General features: G+C 33.4%; 1 protein-coding gene across 1 annotated transcript in view; it reads left to right on the forward strand.

The window, feature by feature from the left end:
* The first annotated feature begins 12,250 nt into the window (after positions 1-12,250).
* Positions 12,251-23,661, forward strand: part of LOC131690501 (protein unc-13 homolog B) — a 47,237-nt gene continuing 35,826 nt past the window's right edge. Inside the window, exon 1 of the mRNA XM_058976336.1 lies at positions 12,251-13,635. The gene's annotated coding sequence lies outside the window, so the exon portion shown is untranslated. The remainder of the gene's footprint in view (positions 13,636-23,661) is intronic.

The following is a 23,661-nucleotide window of genomic DNA, read 5'->3' on the forward strand; positions in this document are numbered from 1 at the left end:
CGAAAAAAAAATTATAAATAAATAAAAGATGAAAATATACTAAAAATTGAGAATGAAAAATTTAAACAAAAAATTAAAAATAAAATGATAAAAAAAATTTAAAAAAAAACAAAATTTTAAATCGCGAATGCTCGAAATGCGCGAAAAAGAAATGAGGATTAAAAATAAATGAAAAAAAAATAAATATAAAGAACAAAAATAAAACATTAAATGAAACAAATAAAAATTAATAAATTGAGAAATAAAGAAAATCTAAAAAAGGCGAAGCTAACAAAATGTTAGAGGCAAAAATAAAAAACTGAAAGAAAAAAAAAAGATATAAAAAATAAGAAAAGCAAATTCAAAATACAAAAATAAAAATGAAAAATAAGAAAAATGAATAATGGAAAATGAAAAATTAAAAGCACAAAAGAGAAATAAAAACTATAAATGATAAATACTAAAATAAAGAACGAAAATAAAATATTAAAAAAAACAAATAAGAATAAAAAAATAAAAAATTGAAAAATAAAAAAAACTAGGCGAATCTAAATAAAAAAAACTAGGCGAATGTTGGAGGCAAAAATAAAAACCGAAAAGAAAAAAAGAAATGAAAAATAGAAAAATAAGAAAAGCAAATTCAAAATACAAAAATAAAAATGGAAAATGAAAAATAAAAAGTAAGAAATGAAAAATAGCTATAAATGCAAAATACTAAAATACTAAAATACTAACATACATAATACTAAAATACTAAAATAATAATATAATAAAATACTAAAATAATAAAATAATAAAATACTACAATACTAAAATACTAAAATACTAAGATACTAAAATACTAAAATACTAAAATACTAAAATACTAAAATACTAAAATACTAAAATACTAAAATACTAAAATACTAAAATACTAAAATACTAAAATACTAAAATACTAAAATACTAAAATACTAAAATACTAAAATACTAAAATACTAAAATACTAAAATACTAAAATACTAAAATACTAAAATACTAAAATACTAAAATACTAAAATACTAAAATACTAAAATACTAAAATACTAAAATACTAAAATACTAAAATACTAAAATACTAAAATACTAAAATACTAAAATACTAAAATACTAAAATACTAAAATACTAAAATACTAAAATACTAAAATACTAAAATACTAAAATACTAAAATACTAAAATACTAAAATACTAAAATACTAAAATACTAAAATACTAAAATACTAAAATACTAAAATACTAAAATACTAAAATACTAAAATACTAAAATACTAAAATACTAAAATACTAAAATACTAAAATACTAAAATACTAAAATACTAAAATACTAAAATACTAAAATACTAAAATACTAAAATACTAAAATACTAAAATACTAAAATACTAAAATACTAAAATACTAAAATACTAAAATACTAAAATACTAAAATACTAAAATACTAAAATACTAAAATACTAAAATACTAAAATACTAAAATACTAAAATACTAAAATACTAAAATACTAAAATACTAAAATACTAAAATACTAAAATACTAAAATACTAAAATACTAAAATACAAAAATACTAAAATACTAAAATACTATAAGAACCTACAAAAATGTAAATGATCACTTTCTGAAAAAAAATCCATTTTTGTCAACTATTTAGTGTGAAATTTAAAAACATGTTTAAAAATGCCGTTGGAAAAAGAATTTCAGCAGAACTTCTTCATTACACCCCTTGAGACAAAATGGTCTGGGATCCTATTCTCACCGTTACCGCACCTAGAGGTGGTGTGGTGATAGCAAAAGGAGTGATCATCGCAGTCACTTGGGTGTGACCAAACACGATAGAAGTCACCTGGCGGCAAGAGTCACTCTGGGCGATGACGGTCACGGTGGGCAAGTTACTAATCTATCCCCCTAAAAAGTTCGTTACTAGAACAAAAAAGTTTTGAGTTATATTTTTAAAAGAATTTTGGAATTTTCGTTGGGCAACTTTTCCATTTGGGAAGTTTCTAGATGACGGAAAACGACGATTGACGCCATTTTGATTTCCAAGATGTGCAATGCATTATCAATATGGGTATCGTTTAGAAAAGGTTTGTCAGTAGATATCGAAAATGGATGATTAACGCAATTTTGAATGCCAAGACGAAGGCTTCCGGTTAACGCTAAATTGGCAGTGGAAAATACGTAATCACCCATACAAGTAAAAAGTATTAAAGATCATCTGAATTAAAGATCACGATTTTTAACATAGGTGGTCTATGAATTTTTGCATTTTCAATTTCTAACTAGAAATAAATTATTAATTTTAAATAGACTATTTTGACTTTTGTAATTGTTAATTAATTTAATTTAATGTTCTTGTACATTTTAAAAAGGTTTTTCTTGTAATTTTGTAATTTTCAGCGTTATCATATGTAGGTTAGCCGCTGAGCGATTTTCGCTCAGATGATTTCAGAGGTATTAGGAAATAATCAAAGAAAAGTTTGTTTCTAAAGCGAGACTCATGTTAATTCCCTTATATATAGACTCGAGTAATTTTAAATTCAGTGCAAAAATCAGTTTTTCAACTATTTACAACTAGTTTTACACAGTTTTTTTACAGTTTAAAAAACCGTCTGTGATAGTCACTGAAGTAAATTATTTAATATTCATTGAAAGTTTTTTGGATAAAGACATTACTTTTCCCAGAGCATTGGAGGTGGCTCAAAAATATTGCCTTAATAAGTTCTCAACGCACCTCCGATCATGCTTCCTTCGCCGTTAAGCACATAGCCTTATTTTTAGCATCAACCTCATTCGTATCTGGCATCACTGCAATTCCAAGTAGAACGCCAGTGATGTCACGTTGACCACCGTCACCAACGAGAAGAAACAAACAGCGAGATAGAACGAGAGAGAGAGAGCACTCAATTGTCACCGAAACGAGGTCTTCAAGAGGATATCCTCCACGGCACGGCACACAGTACACAGTAGTACCAAATACAATAGACCAGACAGCGAAAGGGTTGGCAAGCAGTAAGCAGGCGCTGGGAGTTGGTTGCGCTTTTTTGTTGTTGTTATATGGAACCCGCATTCGTGTTCTCCCCGCCTACTACAAAATGTCCCTCAGCAGTAGTACTAGTACGGCAATGGTTCTAAAAGACTAGCGGCTAGCGTCCCTATGCCTATAATAGATAGTCACATACCCACACACACACAGGCGGACGGATGACTCGCGAGAAAAGCGGAAAAAGACAATCGGTCGGGCGACAATGGGATTTTGCAGGCGTGCGTCCGGATGCGGCTGTCCGGAATCGCTGGTTTTTATGTGGTTTTGCAGCTTATCCGCAGGATCATGTGGACCGACCGGAACAGAGGGGGGTGCGATGGGGTGGATGGTTGTTGGGGTGCGAATTAAGTGCGACAGTAAATCCTGACCCACCTTGAAAGTTATACCTTAAGGCGGACCAACCCACTGACCGACCGACCGACCGACAACCCGACAGACCGAACCGGGGGACGGGATGTGATGAAAAGTTTTGTTAGCAAAACGAGAAAAGTTTCTCTCCCGGTACCGGTACTAATCTATTTAGCTGATGAAATGTGTGTAATAGGGGTTCGCTTAAAATGTAATCGGAGTACATATTTCTATAGCCTCTTGAGCATCAAATGCGAGAGCATACTTGTGACGGCCTTGATTCTGTGCAACCGTGACGAGAGTTTCTTTTTTTTACTGTTCCAGGCTAAAGTTACGAGCCCGGAAATTTATGAATGCTGCCTGGTGCCGAGGATTGAAGCGTGCGGACATGAGAAAAAGTTATGATTGACATTTATCGCATGTTTTATTTTTTGCCTTTACTGCAAAAGAAGGGCACTAAAACGAAAAATAGCGACTTGGGAAAACAATATGTTAAATTGGACCTAGTTCCGTTTTTTGTTTCTAATACTGGTTTGGTCATATGTAAAAATCGTTTAGTTCACACCATTGTGAAGGTATAAGTTGAGACCATCATCATCAACATATTTAGAAAAAATAAAAGCACCTATTATACTAGCCTTACTCTTCACCACGAGGTCACGTTATCTTGTTCCTACTGGAGTGAGACATAAATTGTAACCGATACCAGAGGAGGTTCAATATGAATAAACAGATCAGAATGCACCGAGAGCCGGACCTATTCGGCATGCCCAGCTTCGGACCACCGGACCATCAGTCTAGGGAATACATTCAGTATTTATTTTACTTGATAAGCTTTACTTTATGGAATAATTTGGATACTCTTATCATGTGACTACATGGCGACCGTGCCAGTGCTGACGGTGACTTAATCAGAATGAAAGATGAATTTTATTTTCGAGATAAAAATGCGTAAATTTTTTGTCAAATTTCAACCGTTGTGAATACTTGATTTTATCAGTCTATTGGATTACAATCAATTGAAAATTCACGGTTTATTGAAATTGATGAGAGCATGGACTGTTATTTAGATTTAGAAACAAATTTTCGAATCAAAACATGACCAAAAATTCTTCCAAACTTAGTATTCAGCTAAGTCCAATCATTTTTTTAAAAATAAACAAAGTTCGAGAGAATCCAGTACTGATACACCCGGTGTGACTGTTTGACCCCATGTAAAACATTGTCAGACGACACTTTGTTAAAAGTTCCATAACTTCTCCTAACAAATCTGGACCGGCTTGCAGTCTTCGACAAAGTCGTAGGAAATATAATTATAAATAAAATAATCTTTGTCTGGTCACTTATTTGAGCGGTTAGGCGATCGCGTATTTAAAGTTCACGCAAATCCTACAAAGCGCTACAGTTGAGCAATCTGTATAAAAATTGGCGTCAATCATCAATTTCCGTTATCTACTGCCCATCCCCTTTCAATGGGTTTCATCGGAAGCCGCTATCTTGGAAACTCACTTTTCGGTAATCTAAAAGCTTCTCAAATGAGTATTGACCGGAAATTCCTACCTTCTGGAGGTCGCGCTAGTGCACTCAGTGCACGAGTTTTAGAGAATTTTTTTTTTAAAAAGTCATTTTTCGAGAATCAATTGTTCCAAAACCTCAATGTAAGGTCAAGTTGAAGCTTTAGCCTTCGGAAACATTTATTAGAACGTATGTTATAGAACAAAAAAGCTAAAATGATGGAACGATGAAAGGTTCAAAATGATGCCTTTTGACCAACTTTCTTTTTGTTTTTAAATCAATTGTCCTCCTTCCCGGTAGAACCTTGTTCCCGGAATATCCCGGGATGTGGCCAATTCGAGCAAACAGCCTTCAAAATGTAATTCAGAGCAATTGTTTTGCAAAATCACGAAGTTTGACATGTCGTCGCCGGATGGGTTTTAGAATGAGTCGAAAATTGTCCTCCTTCCCGGTGGAACCAGGATCCGAGATCATCCCCGGGATGTGGCCAATTCGACCAAAAAACGTTCAAAATGTCCTCCAGTGTAATTGTTTTGCAAAAACATAAAGTTTGACATATCACAAGACGGGTTATTATTAATATTATTATGTATTAAACTCAAATATATAAAAAAAACATAAAATGTTAAAAAATAATAATACAAGAACTAAAAAAACTTGAAATAAATTTTTTTAAATAATTAATATTATTAATACTATTAAAAAATAGATCAAGAGGGCAATAATCAAAAAAATTAACGCTTAAAAATTCAAGAATTCAGAAAGTCTAAAAATAATTGATAAAAAACTTTAAAAAATTGTTTAACATTTAACTGCAAAATTTAAATATTTAAAAAAGAAAGGGCTTACGGAATTAAGAAAAAATACTTAAGAGTTAATAATTTTCGGTATAAATAAAATTATGATAAGATTAGACAATAGCAAAATATAAAAATACGAAATTGTAAAACTGTTGAAAAAGTTGAAGTTGAAAAACACATGACATTCAGGGAAAATTAAGGAAAATTGAATACAGCTGGTAGAGGAAAAATCGCGAAAAAATTGGAGAAAATTGAGAAAATTTAATAAAAATTTGGGAAGGTTAGAAAATAGGAACGGAAACGTGCAAAATTGAAAAATTAAAAAAAATTAAAAAAGGTAAGATTTTAGGAATTTAACGAATAAAAAAGTTACAAAAATAGAAAATGCCAAGAAAATGGGGAGATACAGTTTCAAAAACAAATAAAGTATGATGGAAATTTATTTTTTATTTGTTTTATGTTTTTGCAGTTTTCAAATTTCTTTTTTCTTCAACTATTGAACTTTTGTTGTATTTCTTATATCTCTCAATTCTTTAATTTTTTTTTTCTGGTAGTTTTTTTGTCTTTCATAAATATTTTTATAATGATATTGATAATAATGAACAATTAAGAAAAAAAATTAAACCACTAAAATCAAGAAGAAAGTACTCACAATGAAAAAAAAATAAAACGAATTCAAGTATTGAAAAATAGTGAATCACAAAATTAATAAACTGAATAATAAACAAAACATAAAAAGAGAAAAAAGCAGAAAATAAGAAAAAGAGAGATGTAGGTCGTTTCATGAATTCAAAAAGTCAAGCAATTAAGATGAAACCCAAAAAGTAAAGGTATCAAGAAAATTAAAAAAGACGAAATACAAAAAAGAATCATAAAATGAGCAACATTAAAAATATTAAAAAAAATTAAAAAAAATGAAAAGTTGAAGAAAAAATTTAACGAGATTGGTGAATCTAACAAGTAATAACAATAAAGAATTCAAGATTTATAAATACATGAAGTAAATCAATTAAAATTAAACAATAAATTATAAAATTCATTAATTTAAAAAATATTTACTTTTTAATTTTTTTAAAATTTGTTAATGCTTCAATATTTAGTATTAATATTTTTTGATTTATTTATATTTTCTAGGCTTTAATTCTTATAATTCAAAAAACTTTAAAATTTGGAAAAAATAAAATAAGAAAATAAACACTTATGAAATTATAACAAATTTAAAAGTTTGTTTCATTGTTAAATTTTTTATGCAGCTGTTTGTATTTTTCATCTTTTCACACTTTTATTAATTTTGTAATTGTGCAGCTTCAACATTTAAAAAAAATCTTTTTTTTATTTTTCCTAATCTTTAAATTTTTCTAATTTGGTGTTTTTTTTTCAATTTCTTGTTTTTCATAAACATTTTTAAATGATAATAATGAAGATAAAACCCACAGAAAAAGAAACAAAAATATTCGAAAATTGTAGAACAGATTAATATTTGAAATAATAATAAATCAAAAAACTAATAAATTTCATAATCAAAAAAATTAAAAATGAGGTATTGAAAAGCAAAACAAACCTGAATTCAGCAAATAAAAAAAATAATCAAAAGAATTAAAAAAGGAAACCAAAATTAATCCATAAAATAATTAAGAATTGTCGTATTAGAAAAATAATTCAAAGAAATTAAAAAATGTAGAGATCAAAAAATTGGATAGCAAAAAAATTTAAAAGTTGAAATATGTAAACATAAATAAATACAAAAATTAACAGGCAATTAAAATATAAAAAATAGACAAAAGAATTAAAAATCGAAACAAATCAAAAATATTAAATTTGAAAAAAAATATCGGAAATCCATATTATCAGCTGAACTGCCGTAATACGCATGATTATCCCATGTATGTATATAAAGTATCCTGTAGAACATGGGACAATTATACGTGAAATAGTAGTGAAATGGAGTGAAAACCAAATAGGTATTAATATAGAAAAGGATTAATAAAATAATAATTAAAGAATTGGACCATTAAATAATTTAAAATTAGAGAATCATAAAATGACAAAAAATAGTTAAAAATATAGGGATAAAAAGGCTAATCTACTGTAAAAAGGAAAACAAAATAAAAACTAACTAACAATAAAAAAAATGGGTCTTGGAAAATTACATATTGAAAATAGAAAAAAAAATAACAAATTAAAATGGGTAATAATCAAAAACTAAAAATGCAACCAAAACATTTAAAGATGTAAAATTATAGAATTAAATAATTAAAACAATTAAGAATCAGTAAAATTGTCCTCTTTTCCGGAAGGACCAGTTTTCCGGCAAATTGCGAGGTGTATCCAATTTAACCAAAAACCCTCAAATGTTCTCTTCAGTTCACTGGTTGCACAAAATTATGAAGTTTGACACCCCGCAAGACGTGTTTTACAATCGGTTGAAAAGTGTCATTTTTACCGGGTGGTAACCAGATTGCTGGAATACCCCAGGTTGAGGCCAATTCGCCCAAAACCTCACAAAATGACCTCCAGTGTACCTGTTTTGCAAAAACATAAGGTTTGTTTATGACTGGTCGAAAATTGTTCTCTTTGGCGGGGGATCCAGGTTCTCGGAATACTCCAGGCTGTGGTCAATTAGACCGAAGTCCTCAAAATGTCCATCAGTGAACTTGCTTAACAAAATCATGAAATTTGACGTGACGCAAGACGGGTTTGGCAAGCAGTCGAAAATTGTGCTCTTTGCCGGAATACCCCGGAGTGTGGCCAATTAGACCAAAAACTTTCAAAATGTCTTTTAGTGTACTTGATTCGCAAATTCATGCAGTTTGACATGCCGCAAGGCAGGGTCTCAAAAGTGCCCAAAAGTGTTCACTTTGACGGAGGAACCCGGTTCCCGAAATACGCCGGAGTGTGACTATTTCGTCCAAATGCTCTCAAAATGTCTTTCAGTACGCTTGTTTTTGCAAAATCATGAAGCTGGGAGTGCCGCAAGACGGGTTTTGCAACCAGTCGAAAATCGTCCCTTTTTACCGGAGGAACCAGGTTCCCAGAAGATCCCGAGGTGTTTCCACTTTGACCAAAAACCCTCAGAATGGACTTCAGTGCACTTGTTTTGCAAAACTATAAAGTTTGACACCCCGCAAGACGGGTTTTATAATCAGTCGAAAAGTGTCCTCTTTGCCGGCGGAACCAGGTTCCCGGGAAATCCCGGATTGTCGCCAATTCGATAAAAAAAACCCTCAGAATGATGATCAATGCGTTTGTTTCACAAAAACATAAAGTTTTGGGCGTCGAAAGACTGGTTTGAAGACCGCTTTGAAAGTTTTTTGCTTTTCGGAAAGGGGGAGTACTGGGGTTACCCCCTTTCCGAAAAGCAAAAAACAATAAATCCGGAACTACTATCAGTTCCGGAAAGGTGGCCTCGGTTTTCAAAACTGGACAAATTTTGTGTTCGTTTCCAAAAAAACGCACCAAATTTGGTTGAAACGCGGCTGAGAATCATTATTTTGAAATTTAACATTTTCAATGAAATGGGGGTTGGGGACGTAAGAGTAAAAATTCAAATTGGCGTCATTCAGGTAGGAAAATGAGAAGTGGCAAAGGATGTGAAAAATCGCGAAACCGCGATAGGAAATGTTGAAATAACATGTATCTTCGGCAGCTGCGTCTGGCTTTGTACTTGCGAATGACTTCTTTGGTGTCCTCGCCGTCGCCAGAGTGTGGAACTGAAGCTGGTCATTCCAGCTCACGTGGTTGCTTTGCTGTGAGGCGATCAGTAATAACCTATAGTGCCCCGAAACGGCTGACCTATCGTGCCCCCAAACGTATGTTTCATGTGAGGTTCGTATTAAAAAAAAACAAGAATATCGAAAAAACCAACCATTATTGAAAATATATGAAATATACACAAGCAAAAAAAATTCAGCAATTTTCAAATCAGACAGAATTGAATCAGAAGTAACAAAATTAAAATTAAAGGATATAAAAAAGAATTTATAAAATAAAAACTAAGAAATCCAATAATTAATAAAATTTAAAAAAAATAAAACTATAAAATGAAAAAATATCAAATTTAAAATATGTAGGAATTAATAGCAAATTATGTCGAAATTAAAACATTAATGCATAAAAAAATAGAAAATTAATGAGGAAAAATTAAAAAAAATCTGATTGCGAAATTAGGAAATAATGAAATAAATCAAAACATTGAAAAATTAAATGTTGAATGTAGAAGATTAAGATATTTAAAAAAGTTAAGGAGGGGTAAAAAAATGAAACTACAAAAAATTAAGATGAAGATTATAAAACTAAAAAAAAAGATTTAAAAATTATGGATTTCAGAAATGATTTAGTTAAAAAATATGTAATGCACAAAAAATAAAAAAAATTCAGTACAAAAAAATTAAAAATTGAAAAAATAAAATGTAATATAATATGGAAATCAAGGAGTTTAAAAATTTAGAAATTAAAGAAAAAGAATTAATAAAAATTTGACGTTTGTAATATTGGCTGAGTAGTGTTTAGGAAATTTACAAAGCTTTGGTACATCATTCCAAACCATACTTCGCACCCGACTTCTAGTGTATAGGACTATTGCAGAGCCTTGCCCCCTTAATCGCAACATCATGGTCTTAGAAAATTAAAAGTTAGAAAAATTAGAAACGTTATGATTTGAAGAAATGAGCATTAAACTTAACTTTGTTTTTTCGAGAGAGTTGTCCTACTGGAGCTGTAGAGCTAGGTTCTCTCGGAATGGCTCCCCGTCAGAATCACTCGCTACAACTGCAGGCGAGACAGGCAGTGGCGCCCACTAAAGCACTGCTTTAGGCCATGATTCTGAATGTGATGTTCATTGTACGGTTCAGATATGTGCGGGCGTTGGGATTCGGGTGCACGTGTGCCATCGCGAAGAGCTCGAGCGTTTGTACGCCGATGTGTTCGATTGCGTGTGCTAACATGTACGTAACTTCGCGCGTCACAGGTGAAAAAAATGTGAATTTAATAATCTTAAAAAAATTAAGAATACTCACTTTTATAATGGAACCAGTATGGTTATCGAAATTCCTACACTTATGTTTTAATCCGTAAAATTTATGCAGTTTCCTGAAAACTCGTAGAACTCAGGATTGCTTTTATAGCTCAACAGAAGTGCTCGGAAATCGTTAAGGGAACTGTCTATACATTTTTGATGGGATCGTTCATTGTTTGAATCTAAACATTTTTGAAATTTTGCAATGTTTCATCTGTCGAGTTTGGATTTTCTTTAATCTGTTGACCCTTATTTCTTAATGCCAAATGGAGGAAATGCAACATCGAAATCCATTAAAATTTAATGCTCGCTGAAGAGGACACAGAAAGTTAGTGAAAATCATCTGGAACACGATAAGATCGGTTCAATTTTACGCCAAACAGTGAAAGTAGGAGTTTGAAGATAGTTTAGCCCTAAATTTCGCTAATTTCAAAAAAGAACTTTTAACTATGGTGGCAAGTCTCAAAGTTTATTACAATTGGATTCAACCTGACCTACTAGCTCATTTGTCACCGATTCCCGATGTAAATATTCCAAATCATTCATGAATTTCATTATTCCATGGAACGGTTGTTTATTTAAAATAGAGATGCATTTTGAGTTTTGAATTCATCTCATCAGTAACTGGCAACAAGACAGCAAAATCAAAGTGATGTCTCGGGAAGTAAGCACTGAACCTTTTTATTTAATTATACAATTACAATATACTTCAAACTTTGCTGTGAGGATGGTTAAACTGAAATTCGCTGAATTCATTTCTGACACAAAAAATGATCTTGGCTATACATTAGGTTGATTCATTTTTTGTAGGATCCATAAAAATAATTTTTTTCAACAATTTTGTCCTCTAAACTACGTCCGCAAACAACTAAATTTTTTAATCACCCTAATAACTAGGAAACTATACTCTTTTCATATCTACTTATGTCAAAAAACTCATTCAATGACACAGAAAGTAGACTGTCCGAGAACGCCGCAGGGTAGGCACCACTGCTTGGGAGTTGTCAGGATAGACTTTTCCCACTGACTGGCTAGCTAAGCGGACGACGGATGACAGGCCTCTCTCTCTCTCTCGCTCCGCAAACGCAAACATAGCCATCCATCGCTCAGAGGCAAATTCCTTGAACTCCGCACAATGGCATCCAGCGGGCATATATACTATACATACATACAATGTTGGTAACCGACGATGGTTGGGGACGGGGGGTAAAGTGGTGATGGTGATGGTTCTGGTCGTGGTAGTAACTACTGCTGCGGACGGCCACGGCGAAGGCAAGACTTGACCTGTTGATGTGCCGTTGCGCTTGCGTTGGAAAAATTGATTTTTCCCGAACGGGTGCTGCTCTCTCTCTTTCCGCTCTCAGCGAAATAGTTCTCTCCGTTTTTTTCGCTCGCTTTTTTAGAACGTGCGATTGGAGCCAGTAGTCAGTTGTGTACCAACAGGATACTTTAAAGTTGTTCATCCATTTCCCGTTACCCCCGCTACCTGTCGATTCGTCACTGTGGAAACGTATTAGGAAGTGTTGCCGATTGGGACAGAACAAAGTTTTCCTAATATAAGCGAAAGTGACAAACCAATTAAATTGCAGCTCACAAGCGAAATTCGATTGCATCGTGACATTTGAGCTACAATATTTGTTTGGTTCGACCTGTCAAACGACACAGTTTGTTATCATTCGATCTAGCAACCCGGGCGACGTTCCTTTCCAGTGCTCACATGGTTGGAGAGAATCGCTCACAACTGTCGTGACTCGGTCGGAGAGCGAGAACCATTTTAGTGAAAGAAAAACCAAACCATCCGAAAATGCGACCCGAAACCGATTGGATTGAAGTGGAACGTAAAGACTACTAGCAGCGGATCCAGCCACATACTGCACACACACAAAGCGAAGAGGAGCAGCAAACCAACCAGCAGCAGCATTAATCCAGGAAGTGTCTCGGTAGCAAACATTTTATACGCGGTCGCCAAGAAGAAAAGGCAGACACACATTCTACTGCGGTCTCCTATCAAGGGGGAAAACGGTTCTGTGTGAAAGTTGTGTGAAAATAGGCAGGCAGAGGAACCCCCGCCCTGGCCCCTGGTGTGTAGTGTGTAGTGTAAACCCCCCTCGTAAAAAAGGCAACCTGGCCTGTGTTCTCCTGCCATCCCGAGAATTGATTTTTCTTCCTCCTGTTCCAGAATTGGGTCCCGTTTTGCACCTCGGGAACGGTCGCGCGCGGTGTGTTCCCCCTTTTGCTACTCGAACGCAGGATGGATCTGTGGAAAATTGCCTTTTCCTAAAGGGCGACACAGAAGAAGAAGAAGGAGAAGAAAGTGTAAAAGTGAAGCCCTTTTCTTAAAAAAAAAACTTTTAAACTGTGTGCAACACCGATGAAAGCTTTTCCAAGTTTTTCCTCGTCTTGCCTTTGCGCGGTGTGTAGAGTGTAAAGCCAAAACGCGTGTGAGAGTTCGTTCGAGAGCACGGTCCCCACCGTCGACGGAACCGCCCCGGGGTGGGGTGGGAACGAGTGAAGGGGTGGGTAGTGCGGATCGATTGCCAAAGGATTAACACACACACGCAGCAGGAGGAGGAGGAGCAGGGGGAGGGTGATCCCGATTCGGACGCAAAAACGGAGCACTTTTCCAGTGCCCGGCAGGTGCAGAAACAGCAGCCGCAGCCTCAGCAGGAGTCCTGTCCGGAGTGCTGTTATGCCTTGTTACGTCTGAATCAAAATATTTACCCGAACATCTCCGGTGGCTTGCAGTCCTGCTTCGGGCGAACAGACCGAACGGGAACGGAACCATTCGGAACGGTATCGGCGGACAACCTCCTCCTGGTGGGCCCAACGGAATATCACCACCATCATCGGAACCTCGATCCCAGCTATCACGAACAAGCAGCAGCGGCGGCAGCAGCAGCAGGAGCAACCAGAAAAAGGTTTGGGCAACAGATTATCGTCTGTAGTATATTCATCCTGCTTTCTTTTTTCCCCCAACCACTGATCCTTCTAAAATACCCACCCACTGATCCGCGGTAAGACACACTACGGCCACCGTTCCTTCGCGCGCCCTATGTAACACAATCTGACATATTTTCCTTGGCTTTATCTTCCATTCTCTTCCTCCCACTCCTCGCGCACCGTAGAAGACTCGGGTGAAACGTGAAGCGAAAAATTTACTTACAGGCGAAAATTATGAGAGCCACGCTCGCTCCATCCTCATAAATTGTACGGCAAGTGACAGTTCGCTAAGAAACTGTGAGCTGTTGAATTTGTACAAGATAATTTAAAGACAATTTGTGGTAAGCAATCTAGCACTCACTGATTGACGACGGCTAACTGACAGTTACCGAAGCTAGTACTCGTGTTGCGTGGCGACGCCGGGGGGGGGGGGAGGTGTATCATTCCATTTTCTTCACAAACGAAGAACTAAAGTAATTTTTCACCTTTGGCATCCTGATCAATATTTCATTTCGTCAGCTTTCCCTTCTGCTGTCGACGTTGTCGTCGTCGTCGAAGTCAGCGCACAAAACTTTGCCACTGTGGCTAGGGTCCGCACTTATGACAGCGCGCGCGTGGGTGTTTCGCTCTCCTCCAAGAAGGTTACCGAGGCTAATTTAAATTCCACGAGAAGCTCGCTTGAAACGGGACCCCACCACACGCGAGATTCTCGCGTGGTGGGACCCGCCTTAAAGCGAAGACTATCGACTTTTGTACGTTAAGGCTATACACGAGTGTAATCCGGAGTCGTTCATTTTTAATTTCCTTATGACTTTAGCGCGGGAGGGATTACCGCGAAGGATGGACACGAACGATGGTTGGATGGGTTTTTTTACGCTGAATGCTCACGCTTTGTGAGGACAGGCCCCGGTGGCTACACGTTTCATTCATTTCCGTTTTTTTTTTCCTTTATAAATATCCGCTGACATATCCTGATTGACAAACGGGGCTCTCTGTCCAATCGAATTAGGGAACGGATCGTGTCTGTTTTCTTGGCCAACTTTGTTGTTGGTGGGGGGGGGGGGTAGTCAGCTGTCACCGGCAGTGTTTTTGTTGTTGCTGGAAAGTTTTCTGCTAAATATAGAAATGTTCTATCTGGTCCAGAATGTCATCAGTTTTAATAACAGGAAAAGTAATTGAATTGGACGGATCTCAAGATGGATGTCAGGTTGATTGATGTTCGGTTGCCAGACTATTATCTGCCAAACGTCACAGATCCTGAGATTTAAGTTTTCTTACGAAAGCCATGATTTATTAGAAGTAGAAATAGATGCTTTTGAAGGCATTTTTCAAGTTTTCACTGTTCCTGATGGCACGAAGAGGTTACTTCATTTGCCACACGAGTAAATTGCCTGCCAAATCATGTATTTTTTTGGCAAGTTTAGATTTTTTCTGCTTTGAAACATCCTCGGGGATGTTGAACTTATGACAAGTTGTGAGGAAAAGGATCCCGGGAAGCTGCTGGAAATCTACTTTCACATAAGTCTCGTCGTCCATGACGTGACAATACGGTTTCGTCAACCGCTAAATGTGGGGTTTCTTGGCACGTGATTTTCCCCACTGCACTCTGTCGTTCATCACTATTCGGCGCGATTTTTGAACTATGTACGCGTGTAGCTTTTCACAATTGTTTTGCACAGAAATTTTGCCTAAACGTGTTTTTTTCATCACGTGTCTCACTCAACTATTAGAATTGAAAACTCTTGAAAACTTTGACTACCCGCCTGTGATCCTTCACATTATAGGAAGATTCATTTTGGCCTCTTTTTCCTTTCTATCAAACGTTTGTTGTATCGTTTCAAAACACGTATTACAGTACAGATTGAACCGATTCAAAGGCACGGTGAAATTTGTTTACCATCAGGCAATGATTTACGGCTGGATTTTATTGCTGGAAGGCGATTTTTATCGCTTAGGACTGTTCCTGTGGAGTGCGCGTAAGAACTTTTGCTTATGGATCCAACGCTTTTTGGCCCTTCAAACAGCGATACAATGAAGGTCGTTCGCTGCTGGCATAATTTTGGCCTTGCTCTTAAAAGTAACTATAGCAATCATTTAACACATCATCATCATCATCATAACGAGCGTAAAATTTGTGTACGCCGCTGGTGTTCTTCCGACTCCATTCGCGCAACGGTGGCACATTGAATTGATTACACCTAAAATTTTAGCAGGAAATAATTATTGTAAAAAAAAATTACAATAATTTTGTTCCGTACACTCTTCATTAGGTACAATATAAAACATTGAAAAATTCAAAAAATTGAATTGTCAATTTAAAGATTTGAAAAAGATGATAAGAAAATAGATATATGAGGAGAATAAGAAAATAAGAAAAAGGCAAGATAATAAAATAAGGAGAGAATATAAGAAAATAAAAAATGGATAAAATAATATAAAAAAAATTAATTAAATTAAAGCTTTTAAAACTCCAAAATAAAATATAAAATAAAACATAATATGCAACAAAAAAATTCAGAATTAAATTTACAAAATATGTATTCTGTTCGAATTTTCTTAATAATATTGTGAAGTTAAAGAATAAAAAGAGCGAATAAAAATTACAAAATTAAAAATAAATTAAAAAAGTTTGAAAGTGAACAGTTTAAAATAAACAAAATAAATAACTAATGTAGTAGGAAATAGAAAATCGAAATTGAGTAAACATTAATGATTAAAAAACTAAACAATAGAACAATATAAAATTAACAAAAGGAAAATGAGAGTTCAACAAAAAACATTAAAATATAAAAAAAAAGAACTTAACAAATACAAAATTGAAAATTTGAAACCAAAAAAATCTTCAACGATCGAAAAATTAAAAAACTAAACAAAAAAAAATAACGAAATAAAAAAATAAAAGATCTAACAATTTACAAAATTTAAAAATGCTTTCGAATTTAAAAATTAAGAAATGAAAAAAAATAAAAGCTCTATAATATAAAAAAAAATATTAAAAAAAACAATCGCAAAGGAATTAGAAAATTGAAAAATAAAGCGATTAAAAAACTAATTAATTCAAGACTTCAAATCAATAAAGCGAAAAATAATAATGCCAAGATATAAAAATCAACAATTGAAATATAAGAAAATTTCGAAATTCTAGAAATGTAAAAATAATGTAAAAAATGCAATATTGAAAAAAAATCAAGGAAGTTAAAAAAATATTAAGAAATTCTAAATTTTAAATTAAGATATATAAAATTTCTAAATATTGTAAATTAAATTAATTTAAATTGAAAAATTTAAAAAAGGAATTTAAAAAAAAATACAAGATCAAAATTTTAAAAATCAAAAGAATCGAAATTGGAAATAAAGAACTGAGAAATAAGAAATTAAAGCATTAAAACATTGAAGACTAACCAAAGGATTAAACATAAAAAATTAAAAACATGATAATGATGTTGAAAATTTTACGTGATTGAAAATTGGTGAGATCAAAAACTAAACAATTAATGAATTTGGAACATTAAAAAAATAAAGCAAATAATAAATTTGAAAACTAAAGAATTAAAAGAATTTCACAAAGATTAAAAAATTAAATTAAAGAAATTGAAAAATATATCATCAATAAATTCAAGGACCAAAAAATACACAAATTAAGAAAAAATGAATATTAAAAAATCTAAGCGATACAAAATTTAAAATTAGAAAAATTATTAATCCATCTATCTTCTATATATATAAAAGTCAATGTTTGTATGTATATAATTTATGGACTCTCAAACGGCTTAACCGATTGCCGTCAAAATTTATACATAGGCGTTTGTTTTGAAGCGTGTTTGTGTGCTATTATTTTTGGGATTATCTGCCCGACAGATGGCGCTTCGGAATAAATTCTGTTTTTCTCCTATTTCGTTGAAAGTCGCAGCAACGCGCTATGGGTATTAGCTAGTTTTAGATATAAATAAATAAGAAAAGTAAAATAATTTAAAAATAAGAAAATGTATTTCAACACTAAAAGCGATAAGTAAGAAAATAAAAAAATTGAAGGCATGTAAAAAATAAAAAACCAAAATAATGAAATTTTAAAATATAAGAGAATTAAAATTCAGGAAAATTAAGAATTAAAAAATCGTAAAAGAAAAAACACAAAAAATTATAATAAGGAAAGAAATTCTATTATAATAATTATAATAAGGAAAGACTATGAAATTAATAAATAGTTAATAAATAGTTAATTAGAAAATTTATAAAACAAAAATTTTAAATTTAATTATTCAAAAAAAATTTAAACTTCAAGAAATTGAAGATTAAATATTGTTAACTTGCAATTTTCAAAAATAGTAAGATAAAAAAATCAATTATAAAAGATCATGATTAAAAAAAAAGTTTGAAGAGATTTGGAAATTTACGAAGCCAATTATTCCCCGCGCCATTTTTTTCTGCTCTAAATTTGAGTAAAATTCGGTCAAAATTTGCCTATTTTTAGAACGGGTTGATGTTTATATGGAATGAATCATAAAAATATCTTAGAAACACCCCCGGATTCAACACAGTAGCGCTAACACCTACTACGTCCCGATCCGACTCCGACCATTTGGCAAGTTAGTTTGTCAAAACACCAAATAAAGACAAAAATAATGCTAAAAATCAAAACGGATAAAAAATTTAAAATTTGAAGAATTAATGATTTTGATTATAAATTCGAAAAGAATAAAGTGCATAAAATAAAAAAAATCAACATTAAAAGCGAGAAACATGAAGATAAAAAATAAAAGCATAAGCATAAAAAATTTAAGCCAAAGCAATTCAATTTTAAAATATAACAGAATTACAATTCAAGAAAATTGTAAATAAAAACAGTAAAAAAAATTAAAAGCAAGGGAAAAAATTAAAAACTGCGAGTTGATAAATAGTTAATAAAACAAATTAAAATCCAAAAAGAAACACAAGCTTTAGATTTGAATATGCAAAAAATTTAAACTTCAAGAAATTGAGGTTTAAATGGTGATAATTTCCAATTTAAAAAAAAATATTAAGGTAAAAAATTCAATTACAAAAGATCATTATTTATAAAAAAGTTAGTTTGAAAAAAATTGGAAATTTACGGTAACAGTTATTCTCCACGCCACTTCCTACACTTGCATTTTTAGAACGGGTTGATGTTTATAAGGAATCAGTCATAAAAATATCTTAGAAACACCCCAGATTTCAAATTGATACTGAAAAAATCAGTAAAGCTAACACCTACTACGTCCCAATCCGACTCCGACCACTTGATTAGTTTCATAGTTTGTTAAAACATCAAACAAAGAACAAAATAGTATTTAAAAAAATCTAAACATAGGAAGATTTAAAATTTGAAAAATTATTAATTTTGAATATAAATTGGAAAAGAAAAACTGTAAAAAAATAATAATAAAAGCAAGAAACATGAAAATATAAAAAAATTAATGCGAAGGCATTAAAAGTTAATAAAAATTAAAGTTTTGAAAATTAAGGAATTAAATGAATAAAAATTATAATTAGAGAAATTGAGAATGAAAAAATTCAAAAATTTAAATGAACCGAAATTAAGCAATTTTAAAATATAAGATTTAAAATTGAAGAAAATTAAAAAAATGTCAACCAAAAAAAGCAAAAAAAAATTAAAAACTGTGAGTGAGCTAAATAATCAATTACGCAAATTTAAATCCAATAAGAATCAAAAATTTTAGATATAAATATTCAAAAAAAATTCATTTCAAGAAATTGAGGTTAAAGTGGTGTTAACTTTCAATTTTAAAACAAGCAAGAAATTCGATTACAAAAGATCATTATTTAAAAAAAATAAGGTTTGAATAAATTTGAAAATTTACGGAACCAGTTATTCCCCTCGCCACATCTTACAGTCTACTTTAGTAAAATTCGGTCAAAATTTGCCCACTTTTAGAACGGGTTAATTTTTAAACTGAATCAGAAAATATCTTAGAAAAACCCCAGACATCGAATTGACAGTGAAAAAATCAGTAGAGCTAACACCTACTACGTCCCGACCCGACTCCGACCATTTGGTAAGTTTCATAGTTTGTCAAAAGACCAAATAAAGAAAAAAAATAAAGAAATTGAAGTTTGAATATTGTTAATTTTAAATTTACAAAAATAGTAAGGTAAAAAAATTCAATTACAAAAGATGATTATCTAAAAAAATTAAAGTTTGAAGAAACTTGGAAATTTACGGAGCCAGTTATTCCCCAATTTTTTAGAACGGCTTGATGTTTATATGGAATGAGTCATAAAAATATCCTAGGAACTTGCCAGGTTTCCAATTGGCATTTTATAATTCAGTAGAGCTAACACCTGCTACGTCCCGACTCGGATCCGATCATTTGATAAGTTTCAAAGTTGTCGTGATAACACGCTTTGTTCTTTGAGAAGCCCAAGGTGATGTGTACTCATCAAAACAAACTTATTGCCATTTCTTTGAAGCGATACCGAGTAAATTTTCAAGGTTTCAATCACCGTACAACCCGATAAAGTAACCATGAATATAATTCGCACCGAATTTCACAACTATCAAAACACCATGAAATGGTCTCAAAAACCCATAAATACACCCGAATATGGTTTTCAAATATCTTCCGGACAATGGTGATGGTGTTCTCATGGATTGAACCCATTCCAATTACTAACGCTAACACCATGCAGTAGGGGTGAATTTGGACCATGATCTATGAACTTTGCGTTTGCTCGGGATGATCGACTGATAGGAGCACAGATTCTTCAACAAAGGGTTGACAATAAAATTTCCTGTAGGAATCTTTTACTTGACGGTACATGACACATGCTTAAAACATATTCTACTGTCGAAAATCTGAAATCGTGGTGATTCTGCATACATTTTAAACTAACACGCTACAAAAAAATTAAAGGGTTGTGTACAGGACACGACCACGGTGACATTAAAAATGAAACTTTTTTCAAGAGCGTGCAAATGAATTTTATCTATCACACATATCGACTCAAGTTCTTGCTCACTCGCCTGTTTTTTTTATGTTACAATTTGCTATATACCTTTTCACGCAGGGGATACAGGCCGTGTAAATGAAAACCGCGTAAATTAAAAAAAAAACGCGTTAATGAAAACCGCGTAAATTTCAAAATCCGCGTAAAAAAACCTGAGTGTACTCTCCTATATAAAATGCTACGTTGCTGAACAGTGCAATAACTACAGAAGCACGTTGTAAGATGCCTTACTCACAAAAAACATATAACCGAAATATGAAACATGAAAACCAATAGGCTCTTTATACCCTATGCAGCTATATATTTTATATATTATATATTTTTTTTCAAACGCAACACTCTTAAGCAGCACACACCGTATTGAATTAAATCTAAACCACCCCGCCCACCCACTTTGCAAATCATTCTGTGACACCGCGCTGGTAGCCGAAAAATCCGCACACGGCCACCGCTGCCGAAAATGCATAGCGTCTACCGCTTATTGTAGTGCCCAGACGATGCAGCCATGATCTTACCCGTTCGATATAAGAACAAAAACTGATTCAAACGGGTACGCGTTACCTCTATTTATAAACTAAACATATATGGCTTAGTCACTTAGGTGCGTGTGTGTGCAAATGCCAACGTTGCCGAAAATCGATAACGCTTATTGCATCGCCCGGAGACGATGTTGCTCGTATGAAATAAGAGCAACAACTGATTTAAACGGACATGCGTCGCTTCTATTTATGACTTTTCGTCTTTCATTGAGTCACTAAGCTGCCCTCTTTTGACGGCTGTGTCTGAGAAATCTGCCTCACGAATGGTATTTTCCCGTTTTTCGTGAACTTTTTAATTTTACCAATTTCCAAAAGTCTACTTTTATTGGGGAGATATTAAATTATTACCAATATTTAAGTTAGGTGTTTCTGAATCGGTTGGTGTATGAATGATTAGAATCCATCTAGTAATATCGGAGTTATAAGCGTGCAAACCTTACATAGTTTCGTTACATGGGAGATAGTTTAGATTTTAGAATGACACCTAGCCCCAGATAGTGGAGTAAGACATTTTTAATATCAAAATATACAGTATGGTATGTCTGGTCACTCCATACAAACAACTTAACCTCGGGACGTAGTAGGTGTTAGCTCTACCGATTTTCCAACGACTTTCCCATTTCAGACTAGGAAAGACCTAGTGGAACATTTTTTTTTACTCGAGCTCGGGTCAACTATAATAGGAGTATCAAATAGATACTAGCTTTCGATTTCTTGCCGCGAATAATTGTGCATGGAATTGATGCGTATTTTGTATATCACGGAGCGGATTTGAGGTGAAACTATACGCAGGCAAACTAACGTTTTTGTTCTACAAATACCATTACCATGGTTGCTTGCGCGGTGAATTTTTAAAATAAATAATTTCCGTTTAATCTCGAATGCATCCTTTAGCCCGGTTCGAATTTATTTCAAAAATTTCTCCACTATAGGGTAGCCCAAAAATGTATTTTTTTAACGACAGATTCATGTTTAACTTTTTTTTGCAACGCAATGTTTGAACAGGGGCAGCAATATCTAAATGTCAAAATTTAGGTAAACTGATTCTTTGAATTTCTTATGATTGAGCCATTGGCCACTGATAGATCTTGAAAGTGATGTTGTTTGAAATGACTCAAATTATAATTTTTTCAACAAATTTAACATAAAGGCCCCAAGAATAGTGAAATAAAATACGAAGTATGATGCGGGGAAATATTTGAATATCAGATAAGCATTGGAACACAGGTAGCGACCGACGATTTGTTAGTGAGGTAGTTGGAACCAAAAGCAAAATTCACAGTGACTGTTGATTTTAAACATTGAACTGTCCGTCCTTCTGCTCACGAAGTGGCACATATGTTGAAGGTGAAGGTGGATCTGTGGGAGTCGGACACGAAAGTATAGTTGGAAGTCAAAGTTTTGCTTAGTTCAGCCCCCAATTAAAAGAAGAAAACGAAAAAAAAATCACTAACCGATCAGGACAAGACGGTTCATATATTGTCGGACACACGGGATATTACAACTGGAAAGCACAATTTTGCTGTCGGTATCACCCGTACCTGAACCAGGACCCATCTCAGAATCCAGGGGTATCAAGGTGAGCTTTGAGTTTTTGGTTTTGCACACCTTTGCCTTTCCGGTTTCCGTATACAATTTTGCCTGTTTTTGACGGATTTCGCTTGGCTTGGTGTGCGAGTAGTTCGGATTTTCGGGGTGCCTGAGCAAAATCAAAATATAGGCGCCATTCTTCATATTTGCTCCAAAGGCAGCTAATTCTAAGAGAGCTGCTCCCAATATAGTTGCTTTTAAGACATTTTCTCCCGAAAGAGTTCCTCACAAGAATTACTTCAAAACAGATAATCTAGTTACTCCAAAGATAGTTCCTCCAAATAGAATTACACCTAAGAGTACTGCTCCTAAGACAGGTGATCCAAAGACAGTTGTATATCAAATAGCTGATCCCAAGAGCGTTGTTCCGAAAACAGTAGCTCCTTAGAGAGGTCCTCCCAAGAAATTCACTGTAAAGACTGTCCCACTAGAGTTAGAAGAGAATTGCTTTTGAATGAGTTTCTCTTAAGACAGTTCCTCATAAGAGAAGACTTCTGAATTCTGGTTTTTGAAATTCTGAACCTCTCGAACTTTATTGTGGAATTAGATACTTGGTTTCGGCGACTTAACGGAACATTAGAATTAAATTCCCAGAACTCCGAGGATTTGATGGCATATCACGAAATTTAAAATCGGGAATCTTTCTTTCATATTTTATTATCGATTTCGGAGATTCTTGGTCTTCAAGTTTTCAAGTGATTCTAGTTTCTGGATTTTGGATTAAGAATGCCTTCAATTGATGGAATCTTACTTTCCAAATCTGCAGTTTTAAGGATCCGGGCTCCAGCAATCTTGATGCTTCAATCTGGATTTTGAAGTAGGACTTTAGACACTCTGTTTCTTTGGAAGTCCTTATTCTGATTTGCGGATCCGAATTCTGGATTTCAA

The sequence above is a fragment of the Topomyia yanbarensis genome, chromosome 1, assembly GCF_030247195.1.
Source record: "Topomyia yanbarensis strain Yona2022 chromosome 1, ASM3024719v1, whole genome shotgun sequence".
Lineage (NCBI taxonomy): Eukaryota > Metazoa > Arthropoda > Insecta > Diptera > Culicidae > Topomyia > Topomyia yanbarensis.